The sequence below is a fragment of the Acanthopagrus latus genome, chromosome 9, assembly GCF_904848185.1.
Source record: "Acanthopagrus latus isolate v.2019 chromosome 9, fAcaLat1.1, whole genome shotgun sequence".
Classification (NCBI taxonomy): Eukaryota; Metazoa; Chordata; class Actinopteri; order Spariformes; family Sparidae; genus Acanthopagrus; species Acanthopagrus latus.
In genome coordinates, this window is record NC_051047.1 from 2,133,182 (window position 1) to 2,155,129 (window position 21,948).

General features: G+C 39.5%; 1 long non-coding RNA gene across 1 annotated transcript; it reads right to left on the minus strand.

Moving 5' to 3' along the window:
- Positions 1-2,102: 2,102 nt before the first annotated feature.
- On the minus strand, positions 2,103-5,334 carry LOC119026082. The gene is made up of 3 exons (XR_005077032.1): positions 4,933-5,334; positions 2,975-3,100; positions 2,103-2,551 (listed from the first exon to the last, which is right to left on the minus strand). It is a non-coding gene; the product is annotated as an uncharacterized LOC119026082 (long non-coding RNA).
- Positions 5,335-21,948: the final 16,614 nt, after the last annotated feature.

A 21,948-nucleotide genomic window follows, 5' to 3' on the forward strand; every position in this document is an offset into this window, starting at 1 on the left:
AAAAACAGCAATGGGCCAAGTAAATTACTCACATGTAGCCTCAGTTTCTTTTCACAAACACGGGCAGGGTGAGGACATTAACAGAAACCTTTGTGGGAGGAAGTAACTCAGCACACTAACTCATACTCATACATAAGTATTTCGATTTGATATTACTCTGTTAAGGGAGTAATGTTGCACTTTTTAGTCTCTTAATCAAACTTACTCACCTATTTTTTTCACTTTATTATACAGTCTGATATGTGTGTTCATGGCTGCTCCTTGTATTGCAAGGGGGTTCCAGTTAATTTTTTTGGAAACAAAAATCTGCAACAGTAATCAAATTTTGCTGATATTGATTCTTGAATGGAAATGTCCAAAATGTGTTGTTTCTAGTCTCTAAAGCATGAGGACTTCTGACTCATCGAACGACAAAAAAATTCAGCATACATTGCTGTCATGGCTGCAAAACCCCCCCAGTTGGTTCCACTCAGTGAAAGATGCGGTCATGGTTTAAAAAAAATCAATGCTGATTGTTGTTTGGAGACAAAAATAGTCTCCTGTTATAATGTCTGATGTTTTGTTGACCCATCCATCAATTTCCTCCCACTGACGACTCTGTCACTCCATATTACTATCACCCCACTTCCTCCTTTGCCCCTGTCATAATTTTTACTGCTACAAGGAGTAAGACTTAATATATCTGTTGTTGTCCTTGTTTTTACCTCTTTTATATCACAATAAACTGTATGTCTTTGGGTATTGTGTAACTGATCGAACAAAACCAGCAAGGATTTTGGAGCTTTTTTCTTGACAAACAATTTATAAATTACAATTTTTAAAAAAATATTATCAAATGATGAATCAATTATGTAAACTGTTGTTAGTTGCATTCCTAATTTAGGAGTTAATTCACAATAAAGATATTTTATCATTTTTAGATAGACCAGGCTCAGACCCTTTTACTTTGCATTTATTAGACTGTTTATGCTATTACATACTTTTGATTAGAATTTGACACACTAATCACATGAACATCTTAGAACATGTTATGCATCACTACATCTAAAACTAGTGCAAAAAACATTACATTTAGCTCCCCCTTTACCAACCACAATATTGAATTAAGCTTCAACAAACTGATACAATGTTAAATTAAAAAATATTCTGAGGCAAAAACAGCAACATCTATCGAGAGCCATTCTGCGTAAATAGTGTTCATGTCTGATAACAGATAGTACATTTAGTTAATAAAACACACACACACACACACACACACACACACACACACACACACACACACACACACACACACACACACACACACACACACACACACACAGCATTACCCCTGTGCATTACCAAACTGGCCCAGCATGGGTACCTGATTGGACAATGTTTTTTTTCCGTTGGTTTGCTGTTCTCATGACATGTGAATGGCCAGTGAGAGATGGGACTAACACTATGCACATTCATCTCCTCATCAAAGATAAGCTCAATGGTCAGAGGAATACCAACAAACTGAAAGAGATGAAAGACCCAGCTGCTAATGTTGGATTAGACACCCAAAAGCAGAAAGCAACCTTTGAAGTGTGTATGACTAACTGTTGATATCTGATCAGACCAAGTTGCCTGCATTGTTTAGCTGGCTCGCAGTCCAACTTCCTCTAACCGTCATAGTGAAACATTTGGGCTTAAATCTAAACATCTGTATTGTCAACTCCATATGTCAGTGATCACTTTTCATCATTCTTTGTTTCAGTGCTGCAACATAGTGACAAGTTGTTGTGACAAGACTGTTTGGCATTCATCTGCTCCTAAACTATGGTTTAAGACTAAACCTGACATAAGTATAAATAAATAAATATTGAAATAAATGAACAAATAAATAAATGCACGAATAAATAGGAATAAATAAATAAATAAATGCATAAATAAATGAAAGCATAAATGCTGAAATAAATGTATAAATAAATATAAATAAATACATGATTTTTATTTATTTCTACATTTCTGTTCACCTCCATTTATTAATTTCTATATTTCTATGTCCATATATTAATGAGGTAGGAGGTCCTAACCTCAGTCAAGAGCATGATTGGTTACAGGAGTGTGCTCGATGAGGGTCTACTACTTCTGCCTTACCAGCAGCGCTGATTCCTGGACAGGAATGTTGCTGGCTACCAGCAAGCACGCTCAGCTAACTGTTAGCTGCAGTTGTTGACATTTGTTATTCATGTAGCTCTGGTTTACCACTGAATTTGACTGGCGTTCATTTTAACTTGCGAGGGTCCCTGGTGTGCTGGTGGTGTGGTTTGAGAATCCTGTCTGGAGAGGGGTCCTCGGCCATGTCCGCTAACCAGGAAAAACCTTCTGCTCATTGCTCCAAGTCATGTATATGTCTATCCGTTTTGACGTGGCTTGAACACTTCTATCCACACGGAGATGCCGGGGCTGCGACCTATTTTCTCCCATTCAGCCACAAGAGCATTACTAAGGTCCACTGATGTTAAGTACTGTGATCTGCCTCACAGTTCATTTCTTTATGGACCTGGCTTTGTGCATAGGGACACTGTCATTTTGAAATAGGAAAGGGACAAAAACAAACTGTTAAAACAAAGTTGGAAGCACATCATTATGATCATTTCTCCGAATTAGGACTATGTGGTCTAAACCAGAAAGAAGGAAACAAAAGTATGGACTGGGATGTCCAGCGCATAGTCCTGCACTGCCACATCAAATCACACTTTTGTGGTAAGGTGAGTGGTTGAACAAGTGAATAAAAAGGCAGTGATAAAGGAACCTTATTAATCTGTTGAGCTGAAGTACGTAGGACAACTGTGCAATTTTTCAGGTTTTGCAGCTGCACATTAATCAAAATTAAAGCTATGAGGGTGCAATGAAGGCAAAAGAAGAAGACTGCAACAAAGAAAAAGGGCGGCATATTGATGTAGAAAACAATGCAGCAGAAGCCACAGAAAAAGGGTAAACCTACTGCCTGGCTGGTGATGTTGTGATTGATGAGGTCATTGGGAGGGCTTCCCAGAAATGCATGTGTCTTCAAAGGGCCAGTCAGAGGTTGGAAACAGGTCAGAGTGCAACCAAAGGTGACATGCAGAATCTGAAAAACCACAAGAGAACTCAGTAAAATTATTCTTAGGAAATAGTCATCCATTATATTCACTGTATACTCTCTTTGATTATATCAGTTGATAGATCATATCAGACCATTATGATGTCGGGGAAATGTTTGGATGAGAAATGCTCTTAGATGGCTGTAGTGGTGTTCTTCACAAACTCATAGCTGTTAACCTCTGTCATGGCCAGAGTGTTTCAACAGTTGGTTGTGTGACTCTTTTCTGTCTGCCAAAAACCAATGCCTGACATTAATTTATGTTAACTGAAGCCAGATGTCTGCAATATCATAGGCAGCGGTGGAATGTAACCAAGTACTGCACTTTACTTAAGTACAAAATCAAAGTACTGTACTTGAATTTTTACATTTTATACAGCTTTATACTTGTACTCAACTACATTGCAGGGGCAAATATTGTACTACTTTTACGTAACTTTATTTGCCTGACAAATCTAGTTACCAATTACAATCAAACATGTTAGCTACCATTAACAGTAAGGGATTAGCCCTTTAAACATACACATTTTGGTGTCCAAATGACCAATAGGTACAACTAGTGTGCCCATCAAAGTATCATTAGTCCACATATTGCCACTGAAAGCTTTAGGTTTTTTATGACATCATCATATAAAGGATCTGTACAGAGGTGTATCATTTGTGAAAGGCTAAGATCTTGTGTTAGTGTTATTATGCCTTGGTTTGGGTCTGACCTAACCCCTTAGAAAGGGGTTGTTTAAGAAGTTAAATCAGCAGGTACATGGTGACACTCCAATTAAATAGTTTGAAGTTTTCTTATTATAGATATATGTTATATTGCAGATATTTTTTAATAACATTTAGAATGTGAAGTCTATCTTTTGATTACAGATTCAAAGTGGTTGAGACTACTGTATGGCTCAGGTGTCTTTGAATACAATAATAAATGCAGCCAATACTTCTTTAAACCTTCATGTGATATCATCAATATAACTCTGCACTCTCCCCAGCACAACTGCTTGGATGTGCCATGTCACCTTACAATCATCCCTGCTCCCAGTCCAACCACCACCACTGGAGTTAGCCAGTCTTGGAAGAGGTAACAGAGAAGACAGATTGATATGAGATTAGGATTGATTTAAGACAAATAGAGTGTGGGCAGATCAAGGGGTAGAATGTTGGTGCTGTCCATTCGGTGTTTACCATGCTATGACCCAAGAGTGTTATAGCTGGAAAAAGTGTCTATAACCAGAGGTATGCTTTAAAATGCATAAAATTGCCTAAGATTGGCTTCCAATTCTGTAGTTGAGTTGAAAGTAATGCAGCTTTTCGTCGAGCATTATTGCTCGCGCTGAGTCAAACTGAGCTGAGCTGATTTGCTTTTCCATTACCAGTTTTAATGAACTGAGCCTGCAATGGACTTGCTCTGGAGTAGGGTCAAGTCATGGCTGCCCCACAGAGGTGTATATATGTCTTGAGGCTAAGGTGGAGGCAGTGTGGCTCTGGAAGTGGAGCTTGGTGGTTGGACTGGCTCTGGAAATGATAAGGAGGGTTCAGGAGTAAGACTTGTAACACTAAAAATACAATCAGTAGAATTACTGATTCTACTGGGGAAAGCTTTAAATAAAATGTCTTCATATACAGTACACATCAAATGAAGAACAAGCACATTAATGGCTGGATTATAGTACTTCTAACAAAGGCTCTGAAACAGGTTTTGATTAAAATAAGAATGAAAACACTGGCATGGGTAGTGAAAGAGGTTGACAAGGGTCAGTTTGATGACAGGTGATTGTTTCGATTGAGTTTCAGTAAACCCAAAGCAGGCGTGATGTCCAAACCTGGAGACTGGCAGGTGGGCAGGCCGGGAGACGGGCAGGCAGGCAGGCAGGTGGGCAAGGTCTCAGAGATCTCGTGCGAAGGAGCGCAGGAAAGTTGACTGGCAAGAACACAGAGCGGAAAAGCGCTGGGGTTTTTGAGCAAGACGAGCCAGCAAAACGAGCATTAGTAGTTGAGCATAAACACAGGAACATAGAATGTGTTGGGCTAGCTCTAGATACTTTGGCACAATGTAATCATCGTTAGTTACGGAATAATCCGGCACTGGAGTTGTGGAGAGACCGGGGTGATATAGTCAGAGGGTGATGAGTAGATGAGGAGCAGGTGCACCACTCTGCTGCTGCCACCACGCTCACAGACGCACACAGGGACGGAGCAGGTGAGGGAGAGAGGAGGGGGAAAAAACACAGACAGAACAAGACAACCAGGCTGTCACAGCAGCACTGTGACAGCGGTGTTTTTAGAACAGTGAATTCATAAACTGAACATTCTACAAATATATTCTAATTGATTTTGAAGTGAGAAAGAAGAGGTGTCAATGACGAGTGCTTCTACAATAAATTACATTTGTTGCATTGTCACAAATTTAAATTTTCACAAATCTGAATCTGAGCTTGCAAGAGTGTTTGAGCTGGATAAAATAAATAATGGGATCCATTTTGTTGCAGAATAACTTTTTCAGCTTATAGAAACAGCTATAAGACTATGCAGTAATTTACGGACACTGGCTGACCAGAGGCTATCTAGAAAACAGGAATTTGTGGCTTAATGAAAATATATTACGTTGAAAAATGACAGAGCACCTGTAATAGTTCATCCCTCCCGAAATCTAACATACATGATAATTCCGAGACACGTAAAGTACTTTCCAGTGTTGTGCCTTAGTGTCTCTGTGGGGGAGGGCCAGTGGAGTAGCTATTTGTGTAGTTAACCTTTACAACCTTGTTTGAGCCACTTGGTAAACACACACTATAATTACTGCTTATTCGAAGCTATACGGGCCCATTAGTGGCAGCTCATTATAGAAGCCAGTACAGCACAATTTGCCTCATTACCATCTGCCTGTAAAACTCACACACATGCATCCATGCAGACACACACACACTAACAAGCATACATGCACACATGCTCTTGACAGTACACACAAGTACACTGCAGGTGCTGCCAGATTGAAATCAGGTGTTGAGCTGTTGACTGTTGCATCGTGGAAATAGCTGTGTGTGTGTATGCGTGTGTGTGTATGTGTGTGTGTGTGTATGTGTTCTTTGCATTATGTGACATTAGTCCATAGAGATCAACAGACATTGTTTTTTAAGACTGTGTACCTCATGTTATCAGTAGCAATCAGTAGCCCCATTCACAGTACCATTTGGATGCAGCGATCCTGCGCCAATTCTCCGCATCTGCCTCTGTGTGAATTTCTCAGAGGCAGCAAGGGGTGTCAGATCTGGCGAACCACCACTGTGGAGATAATGCAGCGTCTCCGTGTGAAAGGGGCTATTATCTTTAATACAATAAATACAGTAAGCATAAACATGTAACATGCTGGTACTTCAACTCGAAAGCATGAAGGAATCAAATGAAAAAACATGTCACACTAAATGCTGAGGACAAGTTGTGCTCCATCAAAATATCTAATCATGTTGCTCATCTGTTGGTTTACAGGCCAGAATTTGAGGACCATGTTTGGAGCAATCACATCAAGTGCTGCAACTATTCCATGTTTTGCATTATTGCTAACTTGTTTGAATAAAGTCTTGAAAGACTCTACTGTTTGGAGTTAATGCAAAGCAAAAACAAAAGTACATTCTTTTTCTGTGTTATTTCAATAGCGGTCGACCAATATGTGCTTTTCAATGGCCGAAGTGTAGACAGCAGGGGAGCCAATGGCCAATTCATAATGCTGATATGTAGATTTATTCCATGTAATAAAATACAACAACTGAATAACAATAACAAATGAGACACAAAAATCAAGTTTTAGTCCACTTAACAGCATTCGTTGTTTGTTTGTTGCTTGTTTTTTGAGAGAGAACGTAATTTTTTAATTCATAGTGTTACAGACCTACTGACAGCTGGATCCCGAAGCAGAGACAGGCAGGAGTAGTAGGTGCAAAAAATGTTTATTTTAACAAAAGGCTCCACAAGTAAAAAGCAACAAGTGGCTGGCAAGACATGCGGGGAAACTCAACCACCAGAAGACGCTCAGGCAAGGGGCAGCGAGGTACAATGAACTGAAAAGGCACACAAGGAAAAAATACGTCAGCAAAAAACTCACTAGGAGAACATGGTCAGCTCTACCGACAAGACGGAATTATCTGGCAGGGGAGGAGGGCCAAGAACAGCTGTATATATAGAGGTGGTACTGATTGAATGGCTGCAGGTGTGCCTCGTCAGCCCCGTCGGCCAAGCCCTGCAGAGGGGGAGGAACAAAGAGGTGGGGGAAGAACAGGCAGGGCAAAAACACCAAACACTGAGGCCTCACACATAGCATAAATAAATACATAATAAACATTCTTCGTACACCTAGCGGCATCTCTGCTTTGGTCCCAATAAACATCTATTTACACTAATGTATTATTCACTGAATACAGAAAAATATTTGAAAAAAAAAAAGTACATTGTCTATGCTTAAATAGGTCTGTATTCTATTTATAAAAAAAAAACACAATTCCACAATTAATCAAAAAAAAAAAACTGTATAAAAAGAAAACAGATATGAATAGACAATAAGCAAAACATTTTAGCACATTTTAGCTCAATAGCAGACTTTATTAACAGCATCACTTCATTTCTTAGAGAGCACCAAAATTTGTAAATAATGCATAAACAACAGTGTCAGTGTAGTGCATACTGTTGGAGGTTTAACTTTTCCCTGGCCCCAGTAATGATGGGAGAAATCTGTAAATATTAAGAAAATATGATGATGATGACTGAGGAGATTATAGATGAGAGTTATAGTAATTTACAGGGCTTGAAACTAACCTTCCCCTGCAGCTCGCCTGGCTGGGGAAAACTTACCCAACCCAATCCTACCCAACCCTAACCTAACCTAACCGTAACCATCAGTTACACATTGAAGTGTCTTCATGGGGGCCTGCCAGGCTGGGAGTTGTTTCTGGTCTGGATGCGGGGGGTGCTGTCCCGTGGACAGCCCCAGCCCGGGTGACCAGAGGGCTCTGCACTGTGGTGTGGGGCCTCCTGTCTGCCCAGGTTGGGGTGGTCTCGGTGGCGGTGCTCCCTGTGGCCTTAGACCAGGATCTCTCCCAGTGTGGTTGGCCCCCCAAAGGTAGCTTCCTCCACGCAACAGGTCTCGCTGCCCGGCCATGTCTCTTTGGTGACAGCTACTGTATGGGTGAGTGTGAGTGTGTGAGTGTGTGTGTCTGCGTGCGTATGTGTGAGTGTGTGTATGAGTGTGTATGTCTGAGGGGGTGGGAGGGTAGGGTTCTTTTAATTTTCTTCTTTTTTTTTGCTGTTTCATTTTTCTGCTGTATTTTGTTTATTTCTGTGAGGCAATTTGAGATACGTTTTCTGTATGAAAAGCACAATATAAATAAAGATTGATAAAGTTACCTGAGAGAAAATTAAAACTCAATGCATTTAACTGGCAAGTGGAAAAAAAAAAAAGAAAAAAGAAAATGGAACATTTAACTGGCCAGTCTTAATCAAAGTCTGAAAATAGGACCTTGTAAAACAGAATGGATGCAAACATGTTATTCTATAAGTGCAACATTACAACTAACTAAATCTGGAGCAACTGAACTACTTGGAAACCCCGTTTTACCTTGTAAGCTGATTTTTCAAAGTTTGAATTTTGGGTGCCAGCTGATTTCTCCCCAGGTTGACCATTACCTGCTGAACAAATTGAAAAGTGCGCAGGGCATAAACCAGTCCAAAAAGCAAACAGAAGGCCTGCATGACTGACATCCGTGACCAAGCTAGCCCAAAACAACTAGCGTATGTCATAAACGCTAAATTGTTTTTAAAATGAGCTCAGGTACAACATGTGCCATTGCCGGTTGCCACAACAATTCAAGAAAATATAATTTTCTTCTTGTGTAGAACACGAACAACTTCGACAAACATGTCCGTGCCCTGCGCCCTGCATGCCATGCCAAGGACGGAGGAACGGAGACTAGCGTGGCTCATGGTTTGAGACTACAATATCCCCTGACGAGAGTGTATGTTTGCTTCTTTGATTTTGTTGATAAAAAGCCCACATAACTGCACCCTACATGATTACATGACTTCCCTCACCCGGCAATGCATGAGCAGCCACCTGTCTCCGCGACTCCACTTTCCTTCAGCATTATCCACACTATACGTTTAGCTTGATTGACACCGTGGCTGGGCTCTACTGCTGCCTTCAGAAATATAAACTCGCTGTGATTCTTCAACAGTACTTAAACTATTTTGTTACTTTGCAGGTAGTTGTATGATTCTGTGCTTTTGTAATTGGGTAATTCTTCGCCGTCAAAACCTTCAGAAATACAGGATGTAGCTAACGTTGGGCCAATATCATCTACTCACTACGTGAGAACTGGTGGGTGAGGCTGTTACAGAACTGTCCTCACGACTTTTTATAACATCCGTACTGTGTATCCAATTTTTGTCCATTTTCTTGCTTTCTTTGTGTTAAAAGTCGGTTTTTATAGCGAGCATGACAGTTACGCTAGCGTAAACACAAGCCCTTTTTAGATAGAAAAGGCGGAACATTTGCTCCAAGATAAGGGCGACAATTTGCCAGCCTGTCTTTCTAAAACTGAGGTGTAATATTCCTCCTTTTCAAAAAGCCGCCTCTGTGGTAGGCGTAAACATGTGTGATGTGAAGCTCGAAGCTGGGCAGTGAACAGTGACAACTAAACTCTCTTAAAATAAGAGCTTTACATTGCATGCTATCGGAGTTTAGAACTGGGTTCTTAGCGGGGGGCTTTTAATTTGAAAGTAGCGACCATTCCTAGTTTGCGCTACAACAACAAGCTAACACAACCAAACAGGCTGTCCAGTTGCTCATCTTAATCACAGAGCTTTCACATTCCCAACATATACATACATTGCCTCAAGAAACAGCCAATCACCAAGCTTCTGTTTTCTGTCGTCGACTGCATACAGTTTTTCGATAACTTCAGCAACAACGGTGAAGTATTCTGTTAAAAGATGCAGCCGCTCCTCTACTAAATATAATATGATAGTAAATATAGCCGGTGTTGTTGCCATAGTAACGAATACTGAGGCAGAGTCCTGCATGGGTCTTATTTTTAAAACTTGCACCCGCCCGTAACCGCTAGACTTAAATCTGCATCCGACCCGTTTTCCGACAGTAACACAAATTACATTCCACACCCGAGCCAACCCACTATAAACTGATACCGACACCCAACCTGCGCCCAAAGAAAAATTAGACACATTAGATAGCGTACATTTAATAAAAGGTGTATAAGTTCAACTTCAAGTTGAAAAGCATGATATATTATTGTTTTTCACTCACTAATACGGTCAGCAAACACAGATAATTATCCAGACACGACTGTAACACAAATAATAAGCTATCGACACAAAATAGCCTCCATGGTTGCCTACAATCAAACAATTTAGGCTTCTATCACCACCATGCAAAACAACAAAATAACATCCCCTCAACAGTGTTTACTAAAATAAACAGTGTCCAAGTAATCTTAGCCTTAGTCATAAATCAAAATCAAAATCAAAAATAAGTCATTATCATAAATCAAAACTTTAAGGCAGATTTTACATGCTGTGAAGCCTTTAACAGTGTTTTTTTTCGTTATCTGAGATAACTCCAAATTTCTTCCAGACATCGGACTTAAGACATCAAGTACTTTAAAATCTCCACTCACTAGCTTTTATTCAAGTCTTGGCATTCGGAATGCAAGTGAAGTGAAAGTAAGCTAGCTTGGGTGGGCGGGGAGTGGGAGTTCTGGGAGGGCACAAGCACGCATGAATAAGCTCATATGTAATATAAATGTTAATCATTTTGAAATGCCCCTTGAAAATGGCAATTGCAAAACCCAGCCTGCACTCTCCAGGCAGCCGACCGGACTCGCACCCGTGTCCGACACAGTCCATTATTTTTTACTTGTTTCATCCAAATTGTGCGGGTCACCCATTGGGTACCCGAACCCTTGCAGGACTCTGTGCTGAGGCTCATGGGCACTGTTGTATTTTGTGCCATTAAACATTAGTGCTGGGTGGTATACCGGTTCACACCTATATTTTCGTTATGATATGAATTTTGAATATACCGCCATAGTGGTGAATTTGATTACACAATGCTATGCTGCGCCGCACCACACTGTTTCAGACCGGACTGTCTTCAATGCGCTTCTAAACAGGCATGGTGCAACTGCGAGGCATAAACAGTAGTGCTCTGGTGTTAAGTTACAGTGAAGATGGCTAGGATAGACATGGCGGTTCATGACTTCATCCGCGAATGTGAAGATGAGCAACTGGAAAGTCTCTCAGATCAGCAACATGCTAGCGTCTCCTCGGTCTCTATAGCTGTCAGCTTGTTGTTCACTACTACGGTCGCTCCTTTCAAATTAAAAGCCCCCCGCTAGGAACCCAGTTCTAAACTCCAATGGGGTGCAATATAAAGCTCTTATTTTGAAGACGTGAGAATATGGGCCACGGGTCTATAATTAAGTAAATCTATCAAGTGTCTCCACATTTCTTTTGATGCATATGTTGTACGTCGCTGTTCACACCCAACTTCGTGCTTCACATCACATCACATGTTTAAGTGCAGCCCTTACCTTGCAGCAAATGTGTTGTATTTTCTATCTAAAAGGGGCTAGTAATTCCTCTTGCAACCAGCAGAAAATGCTTTGAACACCTGATTATGCATGGAAAAAAAATACCATCATATACTGTGAAACCGTTTGAATTTTGAAAAATACCGTGATTTACATTTTTGGTTATACTGCCTAGCACTATTAGACATATCAAATCGACAAAAAAACATGATTTCTCTGAAATTAAATTAAAATACATAGAAGCAACATCCATAACTTTACCATGTAGTATCATTTATTTATCCATAAAACCCCAGTTATTCTATTTTCAGGTGCATTTTTCAGGGTAAAAATAGTAAGTATTTAAAAAACTAAAAGTAAATTCCAAGTGAGGAAAAACAATGGGAATTTTTAAAAACATTTATTTCAAATACAAAGTCTGGCCAGTGCAATTGCTCAATAGAGATAAAGAGGTGTGGTTATGACCACATGACCACAGCTTAAAAATTTGAAGCCATTTAAAGGGACAGTCTATGCCGCCAACAAAGGAACCACCATCAAAAAGCAATTCATAGCCACAAAAAATGCTCAGAACAGCACACAACTTCAGCAACAGTACATATAGGGTCCCAACACATAGTTCGAGGCATCAGACATCTGCTAGCTTAGCCGGATTTCTATTGAAAAGAGAACAGAACTCACCACTCTCCTGCAGCAGCTTGCTCATTGTGGGGAAGCCCAATGAGTGGATTTGTGGCAGTACAGTACCATTAGCACGAACAACAAATGAATATACAGGAAGGACATCAAGAGATTCCCTGATTGATTATAAACACAGGTCAGGGTTGGCCAACAGGTTAGGCTGCTGACTTGTGCTGTCTCAATCCTGTGATGGAAAAATTCCTTTTCATTATGGGTTGATGAATTTTGAATTATTTTGTTGAATATGATTTCTTAAAAACATTTATCTAACTTGCTTCATGTGACTGATATCTTATGCAAATGCATGAACACCTAACCTCTGCCCTATATGATTGTAACAGAGTCACGAACCAGCCTGAACTCAGAAAGTCGTCTTCTTGTCTTATGTTTTATGTCTGATAATTTTATGCTTTGCACAGAGTCCCAGGTCATGCGTCATGAAGTTTTAACTTTACGTCTTGTGTCGATGAGAAGCCTGTCTGATTGGGATAGTCGTATGTACGTGTGTGTGTAGCTTAATCACTGCTGGCACCGAGAGTGCTTGTCTCTTCCCCTGACCTTGCTGATATCTGTGTATAAAATTGTGAACACTCCTTTACTCGGGGCTCATTCACTCAGCTCATGAATTTGACTGTGTGGTGAGTCCATCTGCAGATGGTTGGATTAAACTTACCGAAAAGACAGATCTGACTTTACTCTTTGATTGACAGAAATTTCCACCACAATCCTCTGCTGTTTCAGCAGTGATTGTCCTGCAGAGAGAAAACTCTGAACTATCATATTACTTTACAGCATTTCTTGTCCAACTCCTCAACGCCTGTGACTGAAAAGTCATCATCTCTGCAAAAATTATGATAATTACAGAAAACTGGATAAAGCTGGAATGTATTTACAGGACATAAAGGTACATTTCAATGTGTTGACAGGACATAAAGGTACATTCCAAAGAGAAGCTGATGTGGTAGGTAGCAAGTGATTATTTGAAGGGGTTGGTAGGTGCATTGTGTGCAGCAGTTATGGTCAATGTTTCCCACATTCTACGGTGGTCAGCTGACAGTCAGATCGTAAATTGAATATACATATACTGATAAAGTAATTAAGTTAATATTTCGTTACTCTAACCTGGCACCTAAGGAACATGCCTTCTTGACAATTTTCATAACTCGGATGCATCTCTCTCTCTCTCAGTCTCTCACTCTCTCTCTCACTCACTCACTCACACACACACACACACACACACACACACACACACACACACACACACACACACACACACACACACACACACACACACACACACGTATAGATACAAAAACACACAGAGAGTCCCTAACAGTACCAAAACAACAGTCCAAGTGTAGTTTGTCCAAAAACATTTGTTTGGCAACACCATTAATAGTTTAGTCATAACTCATGAATCTTATAACAATAACACGACAGTCAGCATATAATGGGATTGTACACAGCACCTGGTTTCTAAACACCATCATTTTTGGTCTCATGTGAAACTGCAGATGGTACCCTCTCCGTTGATACCCAGCGTAACTTAGCTTGAGTTAACCAGCTCACGTTAGCCCCCAAACAATCACGCAGATAAACTTCACATGTTGTAATCAACATGTCAGTTGGCAATGTCAGCTGTATATCTGTCTCAATATTCCATCAAATCCAAAATCAATTGCAATCAAATCCATCTAATATTGTCTCCTTACGTTTTCATGGTCATTTCAAGCTGTTGCATGCATTGCTATGAGCTCTCTTTGTTTTAATCAATGCCATGTTGTCACATGACTGACAATGTAAATAGTCTATAATTAAGTAATCTATCAAGTGTCGCCACATTTAATCCCACAGCAGGGGGAAGCATTCATGACGAGGCAGTGGCCATTCATGATCATGCTGCATCCCACCGGCCTTGTGCAGACAGCTGCATAGCAATTATGACTGACACTGGCATCACAGGGCTAAATATTCTTTCGACGCATATGTTGTACGTCACTGTTAATGCCCAAATTCATACTTCACATCACGGCACATGTTTACACCTACCCCAGGGGTGGCTTTTCAGAAAAGAAGGAATATTACACCTCCTTTTTAGATAGACGAGATGGCAGATTGCAGCCTTTACCTTGAGGCAAATGTGCCACCTTTGCTATCTAAAAGGGGCTATAGATAGATAGCTAATGTTAGATACAAGCTGACGATGCTAAACTTGTTAGAGTTGGGATAATGGATACGATAGCAATGTGAGGAGCTAACATTATCTATGTTGACTTCATAATGCTGAGTATAATATCTTTGCCTCAACCAAAACAAACCAACTCATTACAGTCCAACAGAGACACAGCTACCATGGAAATCTGTTTTAAGGTGTCACTAAAATGTAAACAACATGTTTGCCCGAAACTTGCTGTACAGTTGTAGTTTGAAGGCAAATTAAGCATGTTACTTTGGTCATTTGACCATGTAGACTATGCAGGTAAGTTGCGTACTTAAGTTACTGAATTCTAAATGCAATATTGTAAGAAACTGGACTTCTTCAGTTCTGAATAACTGGAGGGGAGTTGCAGGCTTTTAAACTGACCCAACCGGCCTTCACGTGGGTTGCTTGGGCTAGGTAAGCCCAGATGTAAATGGTTGTTAATCAGTCTGGTGAAATCCTAAGCGTTGCCAACCAAAGGAGTAAGCATACTGGCCAAGTGCTTGGATATGTTATAGGTAACTGCGTTGATGCTGCTGATGATGGGTCAGAGTGGTCGTCCTTCCTTGTGTGTCTTTCAGAGTCCATAGATACATGGAATGGCTTCCCTGGGGATCCAGTCGGTTATATAATGGCCTGTCAATGGCTTTGTCCTTTACCATTTACATTTTAGGTCAGGGGTGGCTTTTCAGAAAAGAAGGAATATTACACCTCCCTTTTAGATAGACAAGAATTTTGTCCAAAGCGACTTACAGTAATTCATACATTCATACACCGATGACAGTGGCCATGCAAGGTGCTGATCAGCACATCAGGGGCAATTTGGGGTTCAGCATCTTGCCCAAGGACACTTCGACATGCATACCAGGGGAATTGAACCAGCAACCTTCCAATAACAAGACAGTGGCTCTACCCCCTGAGCCACAGCAGCCCATGTTTCATATTTTCTATAAAATTCTTTTTGTAGCTACTGGTAGGCTATTGCCTCAGTGACTCATAGGTGTAAGTATTACTAAGCAGATCGGTGACTTTGGTGTAGTAGTCCATGTAGTACTACAGTGCATCTCCCTTTGTCTGCAGGCAAGATAGTGATGTTCCAGTCTCTTTTGAGTGATGACGGGGCCTTCCTTTTCTCAGTAGTAAAGTTGGAGGGAGGCGCTTTTGGATTAACAAGAGCTGCTGATACATTTAACTGTAGCTGTTCTGTCTCTGTGGCTGCCAACTTGTTGTTCAGTCCTTTGGCAAGGGCATCCTTTTCCAGTTGGGTGTTTTTCACACAGCTCTCTTGTATGTCCTGTTGTGCTGTGTTGTGTCATTGATGTCCTTATTTCTCCAGGTGACAGCTTCTTTTTTTATGTGAGTTGCTTTGACATGACTGCCATTCTTTACTTAGTCTACTTAGTCTGTTGTGATGCTTGTGGTAAGCTGCCTGTGTCACTCACACAGGACAGTGGTTTATCCAACGCAGACTTTCTCACTATTTATACTCAGCCAAATGACTTCCTCCTTCACTTCATCTAATTATGACAACGGCATCTAGAGGTTGCTGCTTGCACTGTCAACAGATATGTTTTTGTTTTTTTTTCCGCTGAGGACGAGCTTTCATTTTAGCTGAATGATGCACACACATTTCTGAGAAAATGTAAGCAAGTTGTAGTGTAGGGGAGAACAGGGTAAAATAAGCCACCCCTGTATACAGGCAACCATAAACAAAACTTGACACAAATTAAGGAAGTACTCTTGACATTACTCAATTGACTGAAGCACAGAAAGTGGTAAGCAAATGAGAGCAACAATAATGATTTGTCGTGTTTCTAATGTTATTGATCCTGCAATGAAATAGATGTGTTTAGGACATTATTGCATGATAATTTAAGCTATTGTAAGCTCCAAAACAAAGTCATAAACTTAGCATAATTGTAGCTCAGACAATTGTAAGCAACCGTTTTGTCAAATTGGAGGTTGTGGGGTAAAATATGCCAGTGATGTTGGAGCAAACTGAGCCTATGGCTCATCATATCATTTTCAGAATGCTGCTGCCAGGCTTTTAACAGGTACAAAGAGAAGTGACCATATCTCTCCAACCTTTGCTGCTCTCCACTGGCTGCCTGTGAGTTTTATAATTGATTTTAAGTGTTTACTACTTGTTTTTAAAGTCCTGAATGGTCAGACTTCTGCCTATATCTGTGACCTGCTTTTACTCTATGAGCCTGAATGCTGCATGAGATCCGCTGGCACAGCTTTGCCTATGGTCCCAAGGTCCCGTCTCATCACAAAAGGTGACTGGGCCTTCGCTGTCCACGGTGCACAGCTGTGGAACTCAGCCTGGCAATCTCAGGCAGACAAGCTCAGTGGCTTCTTTTAAATCTCTTCTAAAGACTCACTTTTATCAATTGGCCTTCTCTTAATTTTGTTTTATTATTGTTGCATTATTACTTTGTTGAGGTTGTGTGATTTTAAATTTCCAATTTTATTTTCTTGATGGATTTATTATGTTATTGTCAGGCTTTGTATTTGTTATGTTTTTATTGTTGTTGTACAGCACCTTGTAACTTGTTTTTGAAAGGTGCTATATAAATAAAGTTATTATTATTAATATTATTACCATAGGACAGAAACGTACATACACCCACAAACTCACACTATTACATATAAGTTCATGTTAATGTTTGATGACTGTTACAATTCAATGTTGATGCATTAAATACCTTTGCTGAGTAGCAACACACAAATATGTTGTACACAAAAATGCATTTTGACATACATTTTTCCTGTAACTCACTGATTCTTGAGAGTCGGGACAAAACACATGTTTAACTTTTTTAAAAATGCACACTATATTAATTAGAGTTGTATCTCTCTGCAGAGAGAGGTCTTAACTATTTAACCATGTAAAGGAACAGGTTCTTAATAAAGTTTCCCTTCAGAACTGCATTTGTGCCAACTCCATCAGACATAGAATAACAGAGTTGACGTAAGGGCATGTATTTTCCCAGCAAAACATGTATTGTACACTGCAGCTAACTATTTTTTCCTCAGTTACTAGCTGTCCCCAAAACTAAAATGCTTGAATTCAATCCACTATGGTTTAAAAAAAGTATCTTAACAGAAAGATGGTATTGACATGGTCCAGCTGTGACCACAGGAATAGTGACATTCTTTGTCTAAAATATCAAAACATTTAAAATGTACCAGAACATGTGTGGTAGTGTTGCATTGACCACAGGCAGGGAGATGAAAAGTGGTCCTCAGGGATATAGCTGATCATGCTATTTCCTGATTTAATCAGGCCTATAAAAAAATCTGACTGAGTTGACAGAAACTGAGGACACAACTTTGATAGACAGATTTTTATGGAAAATGTTGTTTGACGTTCACCTCATGCATTGTTTTTTTATATTTATACAACTGCTTTTTATTTGACATATATGTTTTCACGATTGTAGAGCTTTTTAAAAGTTTTGTGGGATGGTCAATATCGTGACCTCTTACTGAAGACAAGTGCAATATCATAGACCTTCTAACCACAGACCATACATTTAAACCCCAAAAGATAAAAAAATATATATATTCTAAAAATCACATAGGTATATACAATTCCTTTAGATTCAACTTTGTAAGTATGTCAATTATGATGAATTTCTTCATTTTTGATATAAATTTTCCTATGTAGGACATGTTTTGTCCCGACTCTCAAAAATCAGTGATCTAACACACAAAGATAACTGTGGAAGCCGAGAACGTCCATGGATTTTTCTTTTTTTTTTATACACTGTTATCTTGTGATAATGACTTATTATCTGGTTATCTTGATATAACAAAAGTTGTTTTCTCGTGATAACAAATGAATTTATTTCATTATCTCCATATAACAAAGATTGTTTTCTTGTGATAACAAATAATTATTAATGTGTTTGTCTTGATTTCAACCTACAAGAGCTGCCATGAACGGCTTCCGTAGCCGGCTGTAGCTGTAGCCCACCGGTAAGTTACACTTCACATTAGTTTGTTTACTTGACTGGGTTTGTTTAGGGAATACCGGTTAGCAGATGAGAGGCTGACAAACTCCCATCTATCCAGCTGCTTCAGCTAAGGTAACATAAATGTAGGCTAACGTTAACTTAGCAATGTAATATGAAACGTAATTAAACGTTTATTAATTCATTTAATATTACAGAACACATTATTAATGAATTTGTTATCATGAGAAAAAAATCTTTGTTATATGGAGATAATGAAATAAATTAATTTGTTATCACAAGAAATAACCAGATAATAAGTCGTTATCACGAGACAACAGCGCATAAAAAAAAAGAAACATCCATGGCTGTTCTCGGCTTCCGTAGATAACAGTTGAATCCATACTCAAAATATTTTATAGATTAGAGAAATTGTTTTAATTTCCATTAACAACCTGAGGAATATGAAGAAAATTTTATCGCAATAAATACACCTTTGTTTTGTATTAAATGATGAAATAAAAAGTGTATATGTGAGTAAAAGTAATAAAAACTGAGTGGCCAATTTTGCCCTGTTCTCCCAGAAAAGAAATTGTGCAACTGAAAAAAACAGCAGTTTGTTAGTTAGCATTGACTTTACATGAACACTGTACTGTACTATTGTATCATGAACAAAAGCAATCTTAATTGAGTGAGCTCGGTTTGAACCCACAGCACTGGATGCAGTGGACAGAAACCTCTTGACAGCGAATTCTGGTAGGCGCATGGTTACCAGCCCACAGGTCCTACCGGGTCTCTCTTCTGCAGGGGTTTGGCATTCAAACTGGCCTGTCAAATTAAGAATAGATACTGTAAAAATCAAGTATGTGCAAACAAGAGCAAAATGGTAAAAAGAAGGGGAAGGCGACAAAAAGACGAAGAAAATAAGAGAGACAAAAGACAACAAAAAAAGAGTAAACGAAAGAAAAAGAAGCACAAAACCCACATTTACAGTTGTTTCTATTTTTGGAGGAAACCACACAGGAGTCTTTCCTGTCCATTGTTTGAGACAATAACTTTAAATTAGTAAAACAAACCATTGTGTATGCTGAAAATGCATATTTCTGTGTTATTATCATTAACTTGGACAGCCTGAGTTAGAACATCGGCATTTTTTTTTCCATCTTGAGCGAGAATTGATTCATGACTGAATGCGATGAGCATAATGGCAAATGAAAAAGGCAGAAGCATTAAATGTTCAGTCAACTTGGTTTGCAGGCATATTTACAATCGTTGCTATGTGTTATTTGCCAGGCTTCCCAGTGGAAAAAGGGAGTGACTGTCTGCAGCTGCTGGTAGAAAAGTGGGTTTTGTCCGCCTTAGGACCAAGAATTGTATTCTGATTCTGGCAAGGACTGAGCAGATAATTTATGGCTACATCCACCTTGGACTAGAGTGGGGCTCTTCAATTAAAACTGAAAGCGTTCCACTACTCAGTTTTCCTCCAAGCAAAGGTATAAATCTCATAATGTCCTTTTGGACCCTCACCACATGGTTCCTACAATAGAGCAGCATGCGTGAGGACCAACACTTAAATGCGGCCTCCTTGCACTAACAAAGCCTGGTAAACAAAGGAAAGTGTACCCACCCTAATGTCCAGTGGGTGGCGCCTGATTGTCACAGTCCCCCTAGGTTTGAATCTCCCATCTCCCAATGTTTCATAGCGCACCTGAACACAGCATCAGTTTCACAGCAAACAGATACATGGAGAAGATAAATACCACTGCAATCTCATCTTCCATTGCTGGAAGCATCAGCTTTCGTCTGCACAACTGTTACTAAAAAGGAGTACATTTGGATTTTACCTGCCTAGAATGCAGTCTTTCATCTCACTGGATGAGTCAAAACTGTCCCGTCTTTAGCAAACACATTCCGGATCCAGAGAAGAGCTGCGCAACCCCAGTCTCTCATTCCTGCAGACGGAGGCTTCCCATCAGAAAACGCACCCTTTTTCTTTGCCCGTCACTTACACTTAATCTTTTGATTGCACTTGTTGGGGAATTATGGTTACTGACCTGGCTATAACATTAGATACTTGCGTCCCAAATTATTACTACCACCATACCATTAGATACGGTTGTCCAGTGGTAGCACGACCACCTTTTTGGAACGTTATATTGTGTGTTGTCAAAAGAACATGTGAGACAGATGGTGTTCCACCATGGTTTGTTTAAGCCTTATATTGTTTTGCTGGTTTGATGTTCTTTTTCTGTACGGTGTCTTGACTTTGAGTATTTAGAAAAGCCCTTTTAAATAAAATGTATTATTATTATTACTATAAGCCTCATGTAGACTTGAACACTCCCTGAAGTCATCTTCCAAGAGATTGTGTTGTCCAGTTTGGCTCTTCGCCATCTTTATCTCTCTGACAAACACACATGCAAATGTTGCTTAATAAGCTCATTAATGTTTGTCTCAGGGTTTTAGCTTCATAGTTTTGCTGCTGTAGTTACCTTATTATTTTTATGATGTTATCCTTATTATTTCAACAATATTTATTTTTAATTTTCAAAGTAGGGGTATAATTTTTAACATTTTTTAACTACTTTTGATTTTACCCTATTTCACCTTAAAAACTGTAACTTGCCTTGTTTGTTGTAATTATTTTCAGCACAACTTCACATGTATGACTGTACAGTTCTTTTTTAAAATTTTGACATACTGTATTAACACACTAGACCTAAAATCACACAAAAAACATCAAGTCTGAGTAGCAAAAAGTTTGATTTTTTACTTTGAAAACTACAAACATTTTTAACTAACCAAATTTACAACTTAGAATGCAAGTATGAACTGTTGTTTGCTAAATTTGTGCATACGTTTTTGAAATGTTCAAAGTTATATAGAACTATTTACATTAAAATGCAGGCAATGCCTATGTTCCTTCCAGCTCAAAGAAGGGCTGCACTGCCTGCTCCACATTCAGTGGTCGTGTCATTACATCAAAAAAATGGACTACACTACACATCAGCAAATACTCCAAATACCTTAAATGTCACAAATCTCTCAACTCTCAAAACTCACTATCACTATCACTAGCCCCTTCTAGTTAGAAAATGTGCCACATTTGCAGCCAGGTAAAGGCTACAATCTGCCGTTTTGTCTATGTGAAAGGGAGGTGTAGTATTACTTATTTTCAAAAAAAGCTGCCACTGGGGTTAGCGTAAACATGTTATGTGACATGAAACAGGAAGTTGGGCGTGAACAGTAATGTACAACATATGTGTCAGAATAATATTTAGCCTTGTGATACCTGTTTCAGTTTCAAAACAACGGCGGGAGAACAAGACACAGTGGTCGGATGCACTGCACATTTTTGGATCTCTTTGATCGTGAAAGCAGCTACTTTTAGGTTATCAAATAGCA